Raw genomic sequence first — 7,500 nt, 5'->3', positions numbered from 1 at the left:
CTCAAGGAAAACTTTTATTTCCCCTTTGTCGCACCTGCAGTGAAAACAACAGCCAGGAGAACCCTTGTGATCACTCAGATCAAGAAAGAGCCCTGACAGGTGTATGGGTCACAGTTGAATTTTCTAAGGCTCTAGAGATGGGGTATCGTGTGGCCAAATTATTTGAAGTTTAGAACTTTTCCAGGAAATGAGATACAGATACAATACATAAAGACCTTCTTGAGATGCAAGCAAATGTCTTCAGGCTGTCCTGCATTAGTCACAGATCAAGAGAGCAAAGACAAGTACATTCAAGACTATCATGACAGAGAAGGCATACTTCTTGACCCAGACAGAATAGAGGTCAACAAAACCAAAATAAATCTGTTGGGGGGAGCTTTCCCAGAGAAGCAATATGCTAACAACGTCGATCATTAAAGACCCCAAACAATTTTTGGAATTAGTTTTTTCAGATCAGTACGAAATTTCACATTTTTCATTCTTGAGTCAAGACATTGCCCTGGTGCAATGGAGACGTAACAAGAAGTGGGTTCAATGTAAGCGAACAGGGTGATTGGAAACCCCACTTAGCAACTATCTGGGTGGTTTAACGAGTGAACTCGAAGATGGGGACCATTTCACAGAATGGTCCTCCTGTGGTTCCAAAAGCTATGCTTTTAGGACTAAAGACAATCACATGGTGTTGAAAGCCAAAGGCGTGACTCAAAACTATGAAAATAGCCCCACGTGTAAACTTGGAATCAATCACACGCTTGGTCGAGGGGTTCATAAACGACCGGAATAGTGACTTGGCGATTTTGAGCTCCTACAAAAAGATTGTTAGGGATAAAAAGGGTTTCCATCAAGGAATGCCCCACTTACTAAAAGATTCAGGGTAGTCTATGACAAGAGACTGCTTTTGCCTGACGGGACCACATTGTCCCTTTGGCTACTGACTTATGCTACAAGCCCCGTGTGTCTTAAAGCTAAAGATATAATGGCTGCTGTAGAAGGTTTTGACCCCAGGTTACTGACTGATGTTACATGCCCCGTGTGTCTTAAAGCTTCAGATATAATGGCTGCTGTAGAAGGTTTTGACCCCAGGTTACTGACTGATGTTACAGGCCCCGTGTGTCTTAAAGCTTCAGATATAATGGCTGCTGTAGAAGGTTTTGACCCCAGGTTACTGACTGATGTTACAGGCCCCGTGTGTCTTAAAGCTTCAGATATAATGGCTGCTGTAGAAGGTTTTGACCCCAGGTTACTGACTGATGTTACAGGCCCGTGTGTCTTAAAGCTTCAGATATAATGGCTGCTGTAGAAGGTTTTGACCCCAGGTTACTGACTGATGTTACAGGCCCCGTGTGTCTTAAAGCTTCAGATATATTGGCTGCTGTAGAAGGTTTTGACCCCAGGTTACTGACTGATGTTACAGGCCCCGTGTGTCTTAAAGCTTCAGATATAATGGCTGCTGTAGAAGGTTTTGACCCCAGGTTACTGACTGATGTTACAGGCCCCGTGTGTCTTAAAGCTTCAGATATAATGGCTGCTGTAGAAGGTTTTGACCCCAGGTTACTGACTGATGTTACAGGCCCCGTGTGTCTTAAAGCTTCAGATATATTGGCTGCTGTAGAAGGTTTTGATCCCAGGTTGCAACTACCATTTACAGCCTGAATCGCAGGCCCATCCAATAGCGGTAAAAACTGATTTGTAAAAACTATTTCAGAGAATTCTGAACATGTATTATCTCAGACACCTGACAATATTGTGTGGTGTTATCAACTTTGTATGATGAACTGTTGAAGAAAATAAAAATCACGTTTGTTGAAGGAATACCAGAATCCCTGTCTGATGATGAACTTCTCCCTCCTCGTAAAAATAATCTGCTGGTTTTGGACGATATGCTATTTACAGGTAGCGAACATCCTGAAATTGCACAAGCTTTTACCCAATATACTCATCATAGAAACCTGTCTGTGCTTTACCTGGTGCAGAATGTGTTTCACAAAGGTAAAAATAGCCATACCATTAGTTTGAACACCAATTACATGGTTTTGTCCAAAAGCCCTAGAGACAAACTACAAATTAACACTCTAGCTCAGCAGATGTACCCGGGATGGAAATCCTACTTTATGGAGAGCTATGAGGATGCTACCAAAGCGCCATAAATCGTGGACAAACAGCGGGAAATTATTTGGAAATTATTTGGATACGGCCATGAAGGATATTTTGAACCGAAAAGGATTGAACCCCTATGAAAAGGTCCAAAAATACACAAACCTCTTGCGAAGGTATTTGGCCTTGGTAAAACAAGGAGAGAACAACCATTTATTGCTTTCCCTGCCGGACCATTTAAAAGATGACGCACCTAGAGAAAGCGAAGCCCCTGTAATACCTGTACCTGCGATATTACTGGTTGAAGATCAAATGCCTGTTGAAAATAACATTATGCATGACATGTTGACACATGTTCCGGCACGTAACAGGAAAAATGTTAGATATATTATGAACAAGATAAAAGACTCAAAGGGGACCACTACTTGGAATGACAAAGGAGAGTTTATCCTTCAGGGCGATGTTGTCAAGGTTTCCCATATGATGGACTTGCTTAAAAGTACTACTGCAGCCCACAAGGTTGCTAATGACAGAAGACCTCTCCCGGGTGGCGTCGGTTTCTTAAGGCCCTGGCAATCCTCAACATTCCCCTCTCTGGTGTACCCAACTATAAGCTTTGTCAACAGATTCAAACTTTAAAACAAAAAACTTCAACGAGCTACAGTACCCCTAAAGATGTCCCAACAACCCCTCCCCCTTTGAAAGGGATGATAATAACTAATTTACCCCCCTGAACGTCTCCCGACCTTATCCTAATCCCGATCTCTCAGGGTGGTTCGACTTTTGAATGACTTTTGAATGACTATGATTAAATTCAATACATTTTACTTGAACAATTAAGCAATTTAACATTTGTGGCATTCTTGAAACATTTGACATGAGCATACACCTTGATTACACGGTCTTAAAGGACACATATTTGAACACAAAATGGCCACTCCGGCCATTTCTCAATAGGTAATTCATCACAAGCCCACACTCCACAAAATTGTTTTCCAATCAAGCGGTTTATGAGCCCCTCCAGCTCTTGGGTATTCATGTCTTTGCTCAACGATCCTTAATAATAATCCACTGAGACTTGTCTTCGAGCATTCACTTCCAAGATTGAATCAGAGCGTGCGTAAACAATCATGCTAACTGTACAGGCTAAAGGTGTACGGAAACGCATTTCCAGCCTGAGGTTACCTTGGGACACCACAGACAGATTTCCTGAGGTGTCATCATTAGGTGATAAATTGAAGCATACAATGTGTAACCCTCTGCAAAATTATTTCTGTCAATAGATAAAGAGAGATCTTTTAGATGCCTCCCGATAGCCAGGAATAGATTGTAACATTCTCGCACAGATATGTTGTTATTAAATTAAGGTTAGAAAGCCGTAGCAGGGACCTGACGTCCGTCCTGACAGAGAGCTACATACTCTGCATTAAAGTGTTGAAAATTAAAGTTTTTTTATGTAAGCTGCCCGTATACGAGGCGTGATCAACCAAACCTATAACCATGTATCGTGGTAAAGGGCCTAGAAAAAGGTTTTCTTGACTGCAGATTCTACTGCCCACAGGCATGCTAAAGGTTTTCATGGTAATTCTTTGGAGAGGGTAAAGGGCATTTCCTTTCATCAAAGCCTGTGAGTGACCCAGACAAACCGCTGCCAGAGATACAGACACTTTTTAAATAAAAAGCGTTGCCCCCAACACTTTTAAACTGAAGTCACCGTCTTGGGCAGACATCAGACAAAACTCATTCTTGGCCCTGGTTAATTTTAGTCGCAAATGCACCAAGGTGTTGTTGAGGTCCAGATGGTTGTCACCGTGGCCTGGTATGAAAAATTCTATAGGACTGTTGTCTGTAATGGCGGAGAGTGGGGCTTTCTCCACATAACTGGACCTATCTATTGAAAATGTGCCTTATACCCGGAGGTCTCTATTATTTGGTCTTCGAGACAACATCATATGCCCAGAGCCTTTTTGATGCTCGGCATGACGCCCTTCTGGTCATTGGCTACAACCTCACTTACATTGGCTACAACCTCACTTACAATATTTTTAGCCGCTGATTTTAAATGTGGTTTGGGTATGCTGAGGCCTCTCTTCACAAACGGTAAAACCATCCTGAAGAGGTTACGAAATATACCTCCTATCCCTGGACCGTAAATGGTCGGGGATCCATGATAGCCTGGTAATCCATTACCCACTTCATCAACATAGTATGAGACATAGCGGTTAGGGTCGAGATACTGGTTGTGTACCATAACCATTTAATTTATTTGTATTATGTTTATATATAAAAATATATATATAATATTAATAATATATTAGATATGTAGAGAGGTTTTGCTGGGTCTAAAGTGGAGTTTTATAATAGTTTTACCATAAGTAAATTCAATGTTTTCGTTCTGATCTGTTTTATGCTCAACCAGAATGTTTTCAATATATTTCTTGCTTACAGGTACATAGTGTGGCTTGTCATAGTTAACAGTGACTACATCACCATCCTTTCCCTCTATATGAACTGTTCTCAGGAGGAGCACATAACTGTCTCCTACCCTTTGATAGGATATGATGTCGGTATACACAAATATGTTGTAAAACCCTGCATGTCTAACCGCCGGGAATAGGCATAATTTATCTTTCACATACTTCCATTTATTGGGACCCATCTCCAACATTTAGGCTAAATTACCGCTGGTCTTTATTCCCCCGGCAGCATCTCCTGAGAATTGTACACGTTTATGTACGTATAGGGTTGTAGATCAAGAGTATATCCATATTGTTCAGGGTTAGGAGTTCGTTCAACTCTGAGACGATCCTGTCGACGGTGCTATAGAACCCTTTTTTATTCTTTACAAGTTTCAGAGGTTCCGATATCCTTTTGCAAAAAAAGTAACGGTCCTTATCCTTGATATTATACCAGCTATGGGGGTATGTAATCTCGCTGAAACCTACTTCCCTGGCCTTCTGATAACTCTATAGGCTTTGGAAAATTGGTTGTATAATTCAAACTCTGATTATTACGATATATATGTGCAGACGTATTACTGGTAGAAGCCGCTGTGTTCCATGATGCACTCCTGTGTACACTTGAATGATGTTGTATTTATCATGCATGAGAGTTTAAGTTAACCCCCGATGCCTCCACCACATCTTGCTTTAATACCCAACTGTTGAACTTTTGAGGCCAGTTTTTCCAACGGACCAACATTAATTTTTGACCCTTTTCTCTCTTCTGATCTAGAAACTCCTCCACGTGAAATACTTTGTCTTTACCCATCTGTAACTTCTGTAGTTCCTTCTCATAAAAATATCCCTCTATAAGCTCCCCGTCATATTCATTTAACTTTTAACTTGTAGACAGGGGGTCCCATCTGAAGTTTGCTAGAGAGCATTTGGATGATCCAGAAGAAGATTGGGAGAATGTCATATGGTCAGATGAAACCAAAATATAACTTTTTGGTAAAAACTCAACTCGTCGTGTTTGGAGGACAAAGAATGCTGAGTTGCATCCAAAGAACACCATACCTACTGTGAAGCATGGGGGTGGAAACATCATGCTTTGGGGCTGTTTTTCTGCAAAGGGACCAGGATGACTGATCCGCGTAAAGGAAAGAATAAATGTGACCATGTATCGTGAGATTTTGAGTGAAAACCTCCTTCCATCAGCAAGGGCATTGAAGATTAAACGTGGTTGGGTCTTCAGCATGACAATAATCCCAAACACACCGCCCGGGCAACGAAAGAGTGGCTTCGTAAGAAGCATTTCAAGGTCCTGGAGTGGCCTAGCCAGTCTACGGATCTCAACCCCATAGGAAATCTTTGGAGGGAGTTGAAAGTCCATGTTGCCCAGCAACAGCCCCAAAACATCACTGCTCTAGAGGAGATCTGCATGGAGGAATGGGCCAAAATACCAGCAACAGTGTGTGAAAACATTGTGAAGACTTACAGAAGACATTTGACCTATGTCATTGCCAACAAAGGGTATATAACAAAGTATTGAGATAAACTTTTGTTATTGACCTAATACTTATTTTCTACCATAATTTGCAAATAAATTCATTAAAAATCCTACAATGTGAATTTCTGGATTTTTTTTCTAATTTTGTCTGTCATAGTTGAAGTGTACCTATGATGAAAATTACAGGCCTCTCATCTTTTTAAGTGGGAGAACTTGCACAATTGGTGGCTGACTAAATACTTTTTTGCCCCACTGTATAATGCATCTGCTCCCCACAATATTCCCGGACATTCCTGTTTCACAGACAACAGTCCTAAGGTCAATAAAATAGGGGGTGAAATGTTCAAACACATACCCCCCAGTTCAACGAGGTCCCAACATATCAACCATCATGACAACTTCAAAGGAATAGATGCAATATATGCATAAATTAACACACACTCTAACGCATGACAACAGGAACAAGATGCCCTTATATGGGCATAACCATGTGATAACTTCGCACCAGGATGTCCTGACCGGATGCCCAAATATGGGCATGCACACGTCACCCGGACATAGGGTCATAAATCAAACGTTTGACGCGTGTATTCTCTCTAGCTCAGTATAAATGGACTGTTTGATCTGTGTTTTAACAATAGGCAGTGGTAAATAAACCATGTCTTTATGTTTCAATGTTGTCTTTCTTTATCTCCTTCCCTTTATGTCTCTGTTTCTCTGATGGTTTCTGTCTCTGTTTCTCTGATGGTTTATGTCTCTGTTTCTCTGATGGTTTATGTATCTGTTTCTCTGATGGTTTCTGTCTCTGTTTATCTGATGGTTTATGTCTCTGTTTCTCTGATGGTTTATGTCTCTGTTTATCTGATGGTTTATGTCTCTGTTTCTCTGATGGTTTCTGTCTCTGTTTCTCTGATGGTTTATGTATCTGTTTCTCTGATGGTTTATGTCTCTGTTTATCTGATGGTTTATGTCTCTGTTTCTCTGATGGTTTATGTCTCTGTTTATCTGATGGTTTCTGTCTCTGTTTATCTGATGGTTTATGTCTCTGTTTCTCTGATGGTTTATGTCTCTGTTTATCTGATGGTTTCTGTCTCTGTTTATCTGATGGTTTATGTCTCTGTTTCTCTGATGGTTTATGTCTCTGTTTATCTGATGGTTTATGTCTGTTTCTCTGATGGTTTATGTCTCTGTTTATCTGATGGTTTCTGTCTCTGTTTATCTGATGGTTTATGTCTCTGTTTCTCTGATGGTTTATGTCTCTGTTTATCTGATGGTTTCTGTCTCTGTTTCTCTGATGGTTACTGTCTCTGTTTCTCTGATGGTTTCTGTCTCTGTTTCTCTGATGGTTTCTGTCTCTGTTTCTCTGATGGTTTCTGTCTCTGTTTCTCTGATGGTTTATGTCTCTGTTTCTCTGATGGTTTATGTCTCTGTTTCTCTGATGGTTTATGTCTCTGT

At 40.9% G+C, this 7,500-nt stretch overlaps 1 protein-coding gene across 4 annotated transcripts in view; it reads left to right on the top strand.

Annotated features, from left to right (window-relative positions):
• LOC124036186 (protein piccolo-like) overlaps positions 1-7,500 on the top strand; it is a 102,734-nt gene that overhangs the window by 81,374 nt on the left and 13,860 nt on the right. The window lies entirely within an intron of this gene.

The sequence above is a fragment of the Oncorhynchus gorbuscha genome, linkage group LG01 (assembly GCF_021184085.1).
Source record: "Oncorhynchus gorbuscha isolate QuinsamMale2020 ecotype Even-year linkage group LG01, OgorEven_v1.0, whole genome shotgun sequence".
Lineage (NCBI taxonomy): Eukaryota > Metazoa > Chordata > Actinopteri > Salmoniformes > Salmonidae > Oncorhynchus > Oncorhynchus gorbuscha.
Note: the sequence above shows the minus strand (reverse complement) of the source record. Positions and strands in the feature narration are given on the sequence as shown.